Here is a 14,611-nt window from a genome sequence, read left to right on the forward strand (position 1 = left end):
TGATAATACTTATGATTGCGCTTGTGTAATGATTATGTGCTGCTGGGTTCAGAGTTTAGCTGCATTTCGTATGGCCCTACTTGAAAAGGCCCATATGCGGTGTCAGACGATGAAGAGAGATTTTAAAATAAGGCTGTGCTAGAAAAGTGTGTGAAGAAGAGAAAGTGTGCATATGTGATTGTGTGTGCGCCTGCTTGAGTGCATGCGTGTGTGCGGTGTGTACATGAGTGTGCTTTTGTGCATGTGTGTGCACGTTTACATGCATGTGTGTGTACCTTTGTGCATTCTTGTGTGTGTTTGTTTTGTGCGTGTGTCAGGTGTTGACTCATGACAGAAATAACTGATTATTGCTAGCCTGGGAGCACCAATCACTGCCACTGAAAATACAATGGTTTCCACGGCAACCTTGAAAATAGACTCCACATTCCCACTCAGAAGTAGCAATGGGCAGCGCGCTAACCCCACAGCGCCCACAGACAATAATAACCATCCATAAATACACCCATACAAATATCAACTGCGCTCATACAGTAAATACAATCTTGCAATCATATTTACCAAAACACAATTAGGGGAGAGTGGGGTACGTTAAGCCATGTAATTTTCATTCAGCATCACTCCATCAAGGGAAATATAGTATTATTATAACAAAAATATCTAGATATATTTTAAGACGTTGTGTATCCCTGGACATAATCAGAATTAATGTAAACGTTAAAGTTTTGAAAACATAACTTTGAAATCAACTTACGGGGGGGGGTTAAGTAAGTTGAGCCACGTGACTGGGTAAGTTAAGTCCCCTGCAAATTTCTGTACTGAAATAAATATTACCAGTACTTTTTAAAACCATGTCTATCTTTATTTCCCAAACACAATTCAACACAATCTCAATCACTTTTTTGTCTTTTAATCATTTTAAGTACCTTTTAACACGGGCTTTACACCTACCAAACACCTTTTTTAACGCTTCTTAAATAAGCAAGGCCCTGTTGTTACTTCATATCCCAGAGATAATGCCTTGCATTACACCTGGGAAGAAAACACTTCAATTTGCTCAACATGCCATTGGCTCAACCATTGGCTCAACATACTCCATGGCCATTGGTTCAACTTATCCCAATGCAAACATTTAGACTATATTGGCCCACACAGCTACAACGATGCACTTTCAAATCAAATCAAACTTTATTAGTCCCATGCACCAAATACAACCTTACAGTGAAATGCTTACTTACAAGCCTCTAACCAACAATACAGTTTAAAATAAATATGGATAAGAATAAGAAATAAAAGTAACAAGTAATTAAAGAGCACCAGTAAAATAACAACAGCGAGACTATTTATTTAACCAGGTTGGCAAGTTGAGAACAAGTTCTCATTTACAATTGCGTCCTGGCCAAAGCAAAGCAGGTCGACACATACAACAACACAGAGTTACACATGGAGTAAAACAAACATACAGTCAATAATACAGTAGAAAAATAAGTCTATATACAATGTGAGCAAGTGAGATAAGGGGGGTAAAGGCAAAAAAGGCCATGGTGGTGAAATAAATACAATATGGCAAGTCAAACACTGGAATGGTTGATTTGCAGTGGAAGAATGTGCAAAGTAGAAATAAAAATAATGGGGTGCAAAGGAGCGAAATAAATAAATAATAAAATACAGTAGGGAAATAGGTAGTTGTTTGGGCTAAATTATAGATGGGCTATGTACAGGTGCAGTAATCTGTGAGCTGCTCTGACAGCTGGTGCTTAAAGCTAGTGAGGGAGATAAGTGTTTCCAGTTTCAGAGATTTTTGTAGTTTGTTCCAGTCATTGGCAGCAGAGAACAGCAGAAGCGGCCAAAGGAAGAATTGGTTTTGGGGGTGACCAGAGAGATATACCTGCTGGAGCACGTGCTACAGGTGGGTGCTGCTATGGTGACCAGCGAGCTGAGATAAGGGGGGACTTTACCTACCAGGGTCTTGTTGATGACCTGGAGCCAGTGGGTTTGGCGACGAGTATGAAGCGAGGGCCAGCCAACGAGAGAGTACAGGTCGATGTGGTGGGTAGTATATGGGGCTTTGGTGACAAAACGGATGGCACTGTGATAGACTGCATCCAAATTATTAAGTAGGATGAGTGAAGGATGCTTTGTTACGAAATAGGAAGCCAATTCTAGATGTAACTTTGGATTGGAGATGTTTGATGTGAATCTGGAAGGAGAGTTTACAGTCTAACCAGACACCTAGGTATTTGTAGTTGTACACATATTCTAAGTCAGAAGCGTCTACAGTAGTGATGTTGGACAGACGGGCAGGTGCAGGCAGCGATCGGTTAAAGAGCAAGCATTTAATTTTACTTGTATTTAAGAGCAATTGGAGGCCACGGAAGGAGAGTTGTATGGCATTGAAGCTCGCCTGGAGGGTTGTTAACACAGTGTCCAAAGAAGGTTCAGAAGTATACAGAATGGTGTCGTCTGCGTAGAGGTGGATCAGAGACTCACCAGCAGCAAGAGCGACATCATTGATGTATACAGAGAAGAGAGTCGGTCCAAGAATTGAACCCTGTGGCACCCCCATAGAGACTGCCAGAGGCCTGGACAACAGACCCTCCGATTTAACACACTGAACTCTATCAGAGTAATTGGTGAACCAGGCGAGGCAATCATTTGAGAAACCAAGTCTATCGAGTCTGCCGATGAGGATGTGGTGATTGACAGAGTTGAAAGCCTCGGCCAGGTCAATGAATACGGCTGCACAGTATTGTTTTTTATTGATGGCGGTTATGATATCGTTCAGGACCTTGAGCGTAGCTGAGGTGCACTCATAACAGGCTCTGAAACCAGATTGCATAACGGAACATGTATGGTGGGATTCGAAATGGTCAGTAATCTGTTTGTTGACTTGGCTTTTGAAGATCTTAGAAAGGCAGAGTAGGATAGATATAGGTCTGTAGCAGTTTGGATCAAGAGTGTATGCCGCCTAGTGGAGGGTAAATGCCGTTTACCCACCTTTTTAAGAAAAATGCGACCAATAAATCAGAATTTACCCACCTTTTTTCTTTTTTTACCACTACATCACTGGCTACCGGTAGGCCTATTAGAAGTTCATGGTAATACACATTGTAGCCTGGTCTAGTAAGTTGAGCATGTGTGTTAGGGTGAGCATCCTGTTTTTGCTATTGAGCAACAATCACTGATTAACATAAAGATTGCATGCTTAAACGGATGGATGCTAGAATATCGGGTTGAGGCACCTTGAATTTTGTGTTGAATTGCACTGCATGTGCTCTGCTAACATAGGATTTCTGGCCTTTGTGTCCTACTGAAATCCTGGTTTTTGGAAACACAACAATAATTTACTTATAGAATCCTTACTCATTAAAATTGTCTAGATGTAGAGTATAATGTACATTTCAAGTCTTTATGTGAACGACCAGGTGGTGGCAGTGTCTTATAACTCTACAGAAGCTGTTCACTTATTACAGGAGAATGTTATTACAGTCTTTTAGAAGACCCAAAGGTCCTATAATGGACTCATATGACCCATACAGTCAGTTATTTTATACTGTGTGTGTGTGTGTGTGTGTGTGTGTGTGTGTGTGTGTGTGTGTGTGTGTGTGTGTGTGTGTGTGTGTGTGTGTGTGTGTGTGTGTGTGTGTGTGTGTGTGTGTGTGTGTGTGTGTGTGTGTATATATATAATATATAGCTGGTAATGTTATCAGTCAGGAAAACCAATCATTGCACTGCACATAACCTTACAAATGATCAAAAAGCACTCGATGAGTAATTGAATTTCTGTCTCATCTGCCATAAATTATTTTGACTTTTCCAATAACATTAGCGGGATTCTGTGAACAACACACACACAGAGGGGCCAGCGGACCGTATTAATGAATGCATTAAACCTTTAAAGAAAGACAGCTTCCTGGATTGTTGGTAAGATATGTTTTATGAGTGATAACAAACCACAAAAAAATTAAAGTGGATTCTATGACACCAATTGTGATACAGGATGGTGTGTGATGTTTGTTGTTGTATTCCCTTCGTATTACAAAGATTTTCATTTTGTTTTTGGATAGTTTTTTTAGCATATTGTGATGCCATTTAAGAGGGAAAATTAATCTTGGCGTTTGTAGAAGAGCACTCTTACCAACCCAGTGATTCACTCTGCCACGCTGATCCTCAACATGGGGGCCCCCTCAGGGGTGGGTGCTTAGTCCCCTCCTGTATTCCCTGTCCACCCCAATACTGCATGACCAAGCACGACTCCAACACCATCAAGTTTGCAGACACTACAACGGTGGTAGGCCTGATCACAGACAACGATGAGACAGCCTATAGGGAGGAGGTCAGAGACCTGCCAATGTGATGCTGAGACAACAAGCTCTTTCAACTCAAAGGAGATGATCGTGGACTACCGGAAAAGGAGGACCAAGCACGCCCCCATTCTCAATGACTGGGCTGTAGTGGAGCAGGTTGTGAGCTTCAAATTCCTTGGTGTCCATATCACTAACAAACTATCATGGTCCAAACACACCAAGACAGTCGCAAAGAGGCCATGATTGAAAAGATTTGGTATGGGTCCTCAGATCCTCAAAGTTCTACAGCTGCACCATCGAGAGCATCTGACTGGCTGCATCACCTCCTGGTATAGCAACTGCTCAGCCTCCGACTGCAAAGATGCTACAGAGGGTAGTGCGTATGGCCCAGTACATCACTGGGGCTAAGCTTCATGTCATCCTGGACCTCTATACTAGGTGGTGGCAGAGGAAGGCCCTAAAAATTGCCAAAGACTCCAGCCATCCTAGTCATAGACTGTTCCCTCTGTTTCCGCAACATTAAATGGTATCGAACCGTCAAGTCTAGGTCCAAAAGGCTTCTGAACAGCTTCTACCCCCAAGCCATAAGACTCCTGAACAGCTAATCCAATGGCTACCTGGACTATTTGCATTGACACCCCCCCCCCTTTTTTACGCTGCTGCTACTCGCTGTTTATTATCTATTATCTATGCATAGTCATTTTACCCCTACCTACATGTACGTATTACCTCGACTAACCTGTACCCCCGCACAGTGATTACTATTTGATTTGTATGGGTTTAGGGAGCATACCACTCAGCCAGCCCAGCCTTGAAAGGCTGTACAGTAATAAGCACCTCGGAGTGACAGGGAACCTTTCTTCAGAGAACAAGGAGAGAGACGTGACTTAGAAATGTGCAGAGAGAGTGTGTGTGTGAGAGAGAGAGAGAGAGAGAGAGAGAGGCTGCTTTTTACTCTCCTCAGATATTTTTCTTATAAAATTTTGTATTTCCATGTACTTCAAAACATCTAAAGTTACAAACTGATAAACCATACCATGAAGTAAGTAACTTAAAATTGGAAATAACAGATGCTCTTTCTTCAGACAATAAAGAATCTCTGGACACAAGACTCAAGAGCACTGTAAGAAGAGGCTAAAGGAAATACAGTTGACTTTTTCCACATTATGTTATGTTACAACCTTGTTCTAAAATATATATTTTTTTATCTCATCAATCAACACACAATACCCCATAATGACAAAGCAAAAATATTTTTTTGCTCATTTAAAATGGAAATCACATTTTCATAGGTATTCAGAACCTTTTGCTACACGGAGCGGAGCAGGTGAACCCAAGAGCAGACTCAGACGAGGAGACTGGGATAAGGTAACCAAGGTATTTATTGAAAAACAGGGGTTCAGTTGGGGTGCAGGCCATGGAAAGCTTGGACGGGTTGCAGGGAGCCAGGTGCTGGAGCTGGAGCGACGGGAGTTGGGGCTGGGTAAGCAGGTCCGGAGAGGAATCCAATGAAGCAGTAAGAGTGGGGGGTCCAGGAAAGGGTAGCAAGACTGACGAAACGTGGGACTGGAGACAGGGACCAGAGTCAGAACGGACAGAACTGTAGCGGAGAGGAAAACAGCATCAGGCAAGGGACAACAGGCACAACACAAAAACAGGATCTATTCAGGAACAAACGGCTAAAAACGCAGACTGACTGAGCAGAGGTTATGATCTGGCAGCGTGGAAGTGGCAGGGCTGAGTATTTTAAGAGGGCTTGATTATGGAACAAATTGCAGCTGGTGGGGATCTGCTCTGCCTCCAGCACACACACACACACACACACACACACACACACACACACACACACACACACACACACACACACACACACACACACACACACACACACACACACACACACACACACACACACACACACAGAGGGAGAGAGCACTGGGGGAGCGGCGACAGGTTATGGAGACACAGGATGAGCAGTAGAGGGCGTGGCAGGCACAGATGTAACAGTACCCCCCCCCCCTATCTGGGTGTGAGGTATAGAAAGGGGAGGGGTCCAGAATATGACGGTGGGGAACCCATCAGCGCTCCTCAGGCCCGTATCCCTCCCAGTCCACCAGGTATTGCCAGCTGCAACCCTGACGGCGCACGTCCAGGAGCTGCCGGACAGTATAGGCAGGATGGTCATTGATGAACCGACGGGGTGGAGGAGCTGCTGCAGGAAGAGACGGGACTGGAACTGACAAGTTTGATCAGGGAAGGTAGGGTGGATCTTGAGAGAGGCTGGGAGTTTCAGGTGCACAGCAGAGGGGTTAATGACACAATCAATTTCAAAGGGACCAATGAATCGGGGGAAAGTTTTTTAGAAGCCACCTTTAATGGCAGGTCCTTTGATGAGAAGCCTGGAGTCTGGAGCCTGGAGCTAAGGCACGGCGATGGTTGGCTTGGGACTGTGTCCTGGCGGAGGCACAAAGAAGAGCAGCTGGCCTTCCTCCAGGTGCGATCACAATGGTGCATATGGTCATAGTCTGATGGAACCGCTACCTCGACCTCTTGGGTGGGGAACAAGGGGGGTTGATAACCCAGAGCACACTCGAAGGGTGACATAACTTCCGAGGCGTTGGTGAGGGTTTTGTGGGTATATTCCACCCAGGGTAGCTGAGCACTCCAGTAGGAGGGTTAGCCGAAGTCACGCAGCATAGGGCAGTCTCCATCTCTTGTTTGGGGGTTGGTTGGGGGTGATATCCAGATGAAAGACTGACATTGATACCCAGTGCTGAACAAAAGGATCTCCATACCTGGGATGTAAACGTGGGTCCTCTGTCGGAAACGATGTCAGTAGGAATGCCATGCAGATGAAACACATGGGACACCAGCAGGTCCGCAGTCTCCCTGGACGACAGAAGCTTGGAGACGGGAATGAAGTGAGCCACTTTGGAAAATCTGTCAATTATGGTGAGGATGACTGAGTTACCGTTAGATGGGGGAAGGCTTGTGACAAAGTCCAGAGCTATGTGTGACCAGAGGCGACTGGGTATGAGAAGAGGGTGAAGCAAGACAGAAACAGGTTAAGTGGAGGTCTTATTCTGGGCACAGACTGAGCAGGCTGAGACAAACTCCCGGATATTTTTATCCATGGTGGACCACCAAAAGCGCTGATGCAAGAAGGCGAGGGTCGGTTCATACCCGGGTGACAGGTGAGATGAGTAGAATGGGCCCACTGAAGAGCATCAGAGCGAACTGAATCTGGAACAATCCTGGGTCAGGCTGGTTGTGCTGAGCCTGGCAAATACGGGACTCAATCTCCCAGGAGACAGTGGCAACGATGTAGATGGATGGCACAATAGTATCTGGCTCAGAACCAGTGTTGTCGGTGGTGAACTGGCGGGAGAGGGCGTCAGGCTTGGTATTCCTAGAACCGGGGCGATAAGTGAGTGTGAAGTTGAATCTTCTGAAGAACAATGCCCACCTGGCTTGCCGGGAATTCAGTCGCTTGGCAGTCTGGATGAAGCACAGGTTTTTGTGGTCCGTCCACACGATGTAGGGGAGAATAGAACCCTCCAGCCAGTGACGCCATTCCTCAAGAGCTAGCTTCACTGCCATGAGTTCTCTGTTACCAATGTCAACATTTTTCTGCAGGTGAGAGCTTACGGGAAAAGAATGCACATGGGTGGAGTTTCTGATCAGAGGGGGGACGTTGAGACAGAACAGCACCTACCCCGGTGTCGGATGTATCCACCTCCACGATGAACTGGAGTTCTGGGTCTGGCTGGGTGAGGATCGGAGCTGAGGTGAAGTGATGCTTGAGTTCCAGGAAGCTGCCTCTGACTCAGGGGTCCAGTGGAATGGAGTGGAGGTGGAGGTGAGAGTGTTGAGAGGTGTTGCCAGATGGCTGTAATTGGAAGTAATATTTTTCAGCTTTAACAAAAAGCTCATTCTCCAACAGCCATTGGAGAACTTGGCGAACGTGTTGCTGGTGAGCCTCCGAGTCCTTAGAAAAAATCTGAATGTCATCCACATAGACAAAAACGAAGCGTCCAATCACATCCCTCAATACATCATTGACTAGGCTCTTGAAAACAGCAGGGGCATTAGTGAGACCAAAAGGCATGACCAAATACTGAACGTGTCCAAGTGGTGTGTTGAATGCTGTTTTCCACTCATCCCCCTCTCTGATGCAGACAAGGTGGTAGGCATTCTGGAGGTTGAGTATGGTGAACATCGTGGCACCATGGAGGAGGCAAAAGCAGAACTGATGAGTGGCAAGGGATACTTGTTCTTCACAGTGATGTTATTCAGCCCACGGAAGTCTATGCACGGTCTCAGCAACCCATCTTTTTCTTAACAAAGGAATCCAAGGAAGCAGTAGAGAATGGGTCCAGAAAAGGGTAGCAGCGTGGGACTAGTGATAGGGACCAGAGTGGACAGAACTGTAGCGGAGAGGAAAACAGTGTCAGGCAAGGGAAAGCAGGCACAACACGAAAACACGATATATGCAGGAACAAACAGCTAAGAACGCAGATTGACTGAGCAGAGGTCACAAACTGTCAGGGCTGAGTATTTGTAGATGTCTTGATTATGGAACAGGTTGCAGCTGGTGGGGATCTGCTCTGCCTCCAGCACACCTGTCTCCGCCCACACAATCACACACACACACACACACACACACACACACACACACACACACACACACACACACACACACACCGAGCGAAAGAGGGAGAGAGCACTGTGGGAGTAGCGGCAGGTTAGCGAGACACAGGATGAGCAGTAGAGAGTGTGGCAGGCGTAGATGTAACACTTTACTCAGTAGTTTGTTGAAGCACCTTTGGCAGTGATTACAGCGTCGAGTCTTCTTGTGTATGGCGATACAAGCTTGAAACGTCTGTATTTGGGGAGTTCCTCTCATTCTTCTCTGCAGATTATCTCAAGCTCTGTCAGGTTGGACAGGGAGTGTCGCTGCACAGCTATTTTCAGGTCTCTCCAAAAATGTTAGATCGGGTTCAAGTCCAGGCTCTGGCTGGGCCACTCAAGGACACTCAGAGACTTGTCCTGAAGCCACTCCTGTGTTGTCTTGGCTGTGTGCTTAGCATTGTTGTCCGGTTGGAAGGTGAACCTTCGCCCCAGTCTGAGGACCTGAGCACTCTGGTGCAGGTTTTCATCAAGGATCTCTCTGTACTTTTCTTCATTGGGAGGCTCACAGGGATTTTGGTATCCAGAGTACTCCACCAGTTATATACAGTATTTTTCAACTCAATACTTCTTGCATTCGCCTCACAGATTTTTTTTTAAACATAAACATCTCTCTGCTTCATGACAAAATGTGTATAATTGCAGGCAACTTGCTTGAAAACTGCAAAATGTTCTCTCTGATGCCAAGAGATAGGCCTTTAAAATGTTATTTGCCAGGGCTCAGGACTTGGTTCGTTGAGCCATGCACTGCTATTTGTTATTACATTTGAGTTGTGTTCTGATTGAGGGGGTCCCTCATGAATTTGCTATCACAAAAGGGGTCCCAGGCCTGAAAAGGTTTGAGGACCCCTAAACTAGATAATAAACTGATGACCCTTCGTTGGACTCAATTAAATCATGCTCGTAATGCAGTAGTTACCTGGATATAAAAGTATGATCTAATCGGATATAATACAATTATATAACACCATAAAATCATATATATATATTTCATAACGGAAGGGGTACTGTAGAAATAGTACATACAGTGCCTTGCAAAAGCACCCTTGGCTTTTTTCCTATTTTGTTGCATTACAACCTGTAATTTAAATGTATTTTTGTTTGGATATCATGTAATGAACATATATAAAAGAGTCCAAATTGATGAAGTTAATTTTTTTAAACAACTTGTTTTCCAAAATTATTATTTTTTAAACACAGAAAAGTGGTGCGTGCGTATATATATATGCAACCAGTTAAGGTTGGGCAGGCTCGGTGCTCAAGAGCTCCAGTGCGCCTGCACGGTCCGGTCTACCCAGTGCCACCTCCATGCACCAGCCCTCCGGTGGCAGCCCCCCGCACCAGGCTGTCTCTCCATTTTCTGCCTACAGGATCTCCCGCCTGTCCAGCGCTGCCAGAGCCTCCCGTCTGTCCAGAGCTGCCAGAGTCTCCCGTCTGTCCTGAGCTGCCAGAGTCTCCCGTCTGTCCTGAGCTGCCAGAGTCTCCCGTCTGTCCTGAGCTGCCAGAGTCTCCCGTCTGTCCTGAACTGCTAGAGTCTCCCGTCTGTCCTGAGCTGCTAGAATCTCCCGTCAGTCCTGAGGTGCCAGAGCCGTCAGTCAGCCAGGAGCTGCCAGAGCCGTCAGTCAGCCAGGAGCTGCAAGAGCCGCCAGCCAGCCAAGAGCTGCCAGAGCCGCCAGCCAGCCAGGAGCTGCAAGAGCCGTCAGCCAACCAGGAGCTGCCAGAGCCGCCAGCCAGCCAGGAGCTGCCAGAGCCATCAGCCAGCCAGGAGCTGCCAGAGCCGCCAGCCAGCCAGGAGCTGCCAGAGCCGTCAGTCAGACAGGCGATGCCAGAATCGCCCTTCACTCCGGAGCTGCCGGAGTCTCCCGCCTTTCCGGCGCTGCCGGAGGCGTCCTTCACTCCAGCGCTGCCGGAGTCTCCCGCCGTTCCGGCGCTGCCAGGGTCTCCCGCCTGTCCGGCACTGCCGGAGTCTCCCGCCTATTCGGGACCCATTTACAGGGTCCCCAGTCCAAGGTTGGCGGTGAGGGTCACCACTTTAAAGAGGCCACGGAGGCGGGCGAAGAGGCTCACTAGAACTATGGTGAAGTGGGGTCCACGTCCTGCGCCAGAACCGCCACCGCTTACAGACACCCACCCAGACCCTCCCCTATAGGTTCAGGTTTTGCGGCCAGAGTCCGCACCTTTGGGGGGTGTTACTGTCACGTTCTGACCTTTATTTCCTTTGTTTTGTCTTTATTTAGTATGGTCAGGGCGTGAGTTGGGGTGGGCAGTCTATGTTTGTGTTTCTATGTTTTTTTCTATTTCTGTGTTTGGCCTGATATGGTTCTCAATCAGATGCAGCTGTTTATCGTTGTCCCTGATTGAGAACTAATATTTAGGTAGCCTGGGTTTCACTGTTGGTTTGTGGGTGTTTGTTTCCATGTGAGTGTTTTTCGCCACACGGTACTGTTTCGGTCTGGTTTATTTCACGTTATTGTTTATTGTTTTGTATTTCATAGTGTTCAGTGCTTTTCTTATTAAAATCGTCATGAACACTTACCACGCTGCATCTTGGTCCGATCCTTACTCCTCTTCAGACGAGGAGGAGGAAATCTGCCGTTACAATGGCCTAGTCAAAGCCCAGACCTCAATCCAATTGAGAATCTGTGGTATGACTTAAAGATTGCTGTACACCAGTAGAACCCATCCAACTTGAAGGAGCTGAAGCAGTTTTGCCTTGAAGAATGGGCAAAAATCCCAGTGGCTAGATGTGCCAAGCTTATAGAGACATACCCCAAGAGACTTGCAGCTGTGATTGCTGCAAAAGGTGGCTCTACAAAGTATTGACTTTGGGGGGGAGTAGTTATGCACACTCAAGTTTTCTGTTTTTTGTCTTATTTCTTGTTTGTTTCACAAGAAAAAATATTTTGCATCTTCAAAGTGGTAGGCATGTTGTGTAAATCAAATTATACAAACCCCCCAAAAATCTATTTTAATTCCAGGTTGTAAGAAAACAAAATAGGAAAAATGCCAAGGTGGTGAATACTTTCACTGTACATCTAAAATAGTACCTAAAACCTGCTAAAACACCTTGATACCCTTGAACAATGATGAGTGTTAGCAGCAGAGCAGTGTTCTCAGACTTCACATTTGGCTGATGGGAGTACTGGGCAGGGAGATGCATTTCCCTGCTCACCTGCCCTCCATCACCGCCACCAACCCAGCCAGCCTCATTCATCAAGACTCCAGGACTCGTGTGACTTGTGCGCCCCTCCCTCCGCCATGCTGCTGCCAATATAATCCACAGGACAGGGTCAACACTCTGACACCCCTACCTGACACACCTTATATCCCTCCAAAATAACGCACCCCCATGTCCCATTGGGTGACTGACTGTTGTTCAAAATCAAAATCAAATTTATTAATATAGCCCTTCATTCATCAGCTGATATCTCAAAGTGCTGTACAGAAGCCCAGCAAGCAATGCAGGTGTAGAAGCACGGTGGCTAGGAAAAAAACCCTTGAAAGGCCAAAACCTAGGAAGAAACCTAGAGAGGAACCAGGCTATGTGGGGTGGCCAGTCCTCTTCTGGCTGTGCCGGGTGGAGATTATAACAGAACATGGCCAAGATGTTCAAATGTTCATAAATGATCAGCATGGTCAAATAATAATAATCACAGGCAGAACAGTTGAAACTGGAGCAGCAGCACGGCCAGGTGGACTGGGGACAGCAAAGAGTGATCATGTCAGGTAGTCCTGAGGCATGGTCCTAGGGCTCAGGTCCTCCGAGAGAAAGATTTTCTTTTTTCTTTTTTTTTTTAAATTTTACCTTTATTTAACCAGGCAAGTCAGCTAAGAACACATTCTTATTTTCAATGACGGCCTGGGAACAGTGGGTTAACTGCCTGTTCAGGGGCAGAACGACAGATTTGTACCTTGTCAGCTCGGGGGTTTGAACTCACAACCTTCCGGTTACTAGACCAACGCTCTAACCGCTACCCTGCCGCCCCAAAAGAGAGAATTAGAGAGAGCATACTTAAATTCACACAGGACACCGGATAGGACAGGAGAAGTACTCCAGATGTAACCCTAACTGACCCTAGCCCCCCGACACACAAACTACTGCAGCATAAATACTGGAGGCTGAGACAAGAGGGGTCAGGAGACAGTAAGAGGTGTGTTTCATTACCAGGGTAACGCTGTGGCTCCAAACCACCGCCTTGGTCACAGAATCCTTAACTAGATGACTGATGTTCAATCTGACGCCCAATCGCATCCTTTCTACATAGCTTTAATGTGGTTTGATTCAAATGTATTGTGTTTAATTAACCGGTTAAGAATGTGTCATTCGCAGCGTAGAGGTCCCTAGGGAACCCAGAGGTTATTGATAGATTTCCCTTTCCCTTGTCATCCAGTTAATGACCGTTATCAGTACAATAACTCAATGTATTGTGACTGCCATGTGACAGTGAGACGGAAAGAGAGAAGGTCATTTTGTGTCCCGGTCTCTGGTCCTACTATTACTCTGACAGTCAGTCAGAGTTAATTACTGCTATTAGAGGAGCCATACATCTTACAGTTTCATCCAGGGAGCTGCAGCTGTACCCGGGTTGTATCGCAGTAATGGGATGGGCAAGTCAGGGTTTCATGTAAAATTGATACACTGCACATATTAGACAGCAATGGGAGAGGAGTAGGCTGTAAACCTTTTACAGTATCTGCCGTAATCAGTTGTGTGCTCTCATAAAGCTGTGTGAGAAGAGAGGCTACTGCATAGACTTGTAAAACCAGAGTGACCTAACCCTTCCTTTTAAATTTACTGAACAATCAATGTGGCACTCCTCCTTCCCACAATGCAATGCGGTCCTTGTGTAATGTGAGTGAGGGTGACCAATCATTCCTCCTTGAGCTCAGAACAGTGTGTAATAAACACACACATACATTGGGGCAAAAAAGTATTTAGTTAGCCACCAATTGTGCAAGTTCTCCCACTTAAAAAGATGACAGAGGCCTGTAATTTTCATCATAGGTACACTTCAACTATGACAGACAAAATTAGAAAAAATTATCCTGAAAATCACATTGTAGGATTTTTTATGAATTTATTTGCAAATTATGGTGGAAAATAAGTATTTGGTCAATAACAAAAGTTTATCTCAATACATTGTTATATACCTTTTGTTGGCAATGACAGAGGTCAAACGTTTTCTGTAAGTCTTCACAAGGTTTTCACACACTGTTGCTGGTATTTTGGCCCATTCCTCCATGCAGATCTCCTCTAGAGCAGTGATGTTTTGGGGCTGTTGCTGGGCAACACGGACTTTCAACTCCCTCCAAAGATTTTCTATGGGGTTGAGATCTGGAGACTGGCTAGGCCACTCCAGGACCTTGAAATGCTTCATACGAAGCCACTCCTTCGTTGCCCGGGCGGTGTGTTTGGGATCATTGTCATGCTGAAAGACCCAGCCACGTTTCATCTTCAATGCCCTTGCTGATGGAAGGAGGTTTTCACTCAAAATCTCATGATACATGGCCCCACTCATTCTTTCCTTTGCACGGATCAGTCGTCCTGGTCCCTTTGCAGAAAAACAGCCCCAAAGCATGATGTTTCCGCCCCCATGCTTCACAGTAGGTATGGTGTT

This window comes from Oncorhynchus masou, chromosome 6 (assembly GCF_036934945.1).
Source record: "Oncorhynchus masou masou isolate Uvic2021 chromosome 6, UVic_Omas_1.1, whole genome shotgun sequence".
Taxonomy (NCBI): Eukaryota; Metazoa; Chordata; class Actinopteri; order Salmoniformes; family Salmonidae; genus Oncorhynchus; species Oncorhynchus masou.